The sequence below is a fragment of the Colobus angolensis genome, unplaced genomic scaffold, assembly GCF_000951035.1.
Source record: "Colobus angolensis palliatus isolate OR3802 unplaced genomic scaffold, Cang.pa_1.0 Scaffold425, whole genome shotgun sequence".
Lineage (NCBI taxonomy): Eukaryota > Metazoa > Chordata > Mammalia > Primates > Cercopithecidae > Colobus > Colobus angolensis.
The window spans coordinates 647,244-648,111 of NW_012117655.1; positions in this window are offsets into that span (position 1 = coordinate 647,244).

The window sequence follows — 868 nt, forward strand, 5'->3', positions numbered from 1 at the left end:
TCTGTTGCTGACTGCGACCAGCTTGCCTAATCCTTTTCCCGTCCCTTATCAGTTTTCCCTTAATTCAAAAATCTTTTTTTTTTTTTCTTTCCAGTTCTCCTTTCACAGCTTTTAGATTTTTTTTTTCTTTCTCTTGAGACTCAGTGTTCCTGTGGTAACTACTCAGAAATACAAAGACAAATGGGTAACTAAAGTCCATAAATCTGTCCTTGTCAAAATTTTCATTGTACTATTTTTAGAATTGTGCGTGGTGAAGAGTAGAAAGTGGATGTTATAATTTGGCAATATGCCCTTAAAAATGTCCATACTCTAGGACCCAGCAATTTCACTTCCAGGAATCTGGCTTATTAATTAAAAGGAATCATCTAAGATATGGAAAAAGCTATACGCATGAGATGTTCATTACAATGTTATGTATAAAAGAAAAAGGAAATAACACAAATATCTAATTATAGGAGAGAAGTTAAATAAATTATGGCCCATCTACTTGATGAAATAACACACAATCAATTAACATGATGATTGTGTCACTGTAGAAACATAGGTAAATACTTTTTTAGTGTTTTCAGAAAAGCAGGGTGCACAACTCTAAGTGCTTATGATCACAATTGTGTTTTTAAAAAACTATTTGCAAAGTAAAAACATCAAAGAAACATGACATTTGTGAATAGTTGTTATTTTAAGGTGGTGGAATTATAGATGATTTTTCTTTACTCTCAAAATCTTGTGATCCTAGTCTTTTCGAGTTTTTTTTTTTTTTGGAGATGGAGTCTCACTCTGTCGCCCAGGCTGGAGTACAGTGGCACGATCTCAGCTCACTGCAAGCTCCGCCTCCTGGGTTCATGCCATTCTCCTGCCTCAGCCTCCC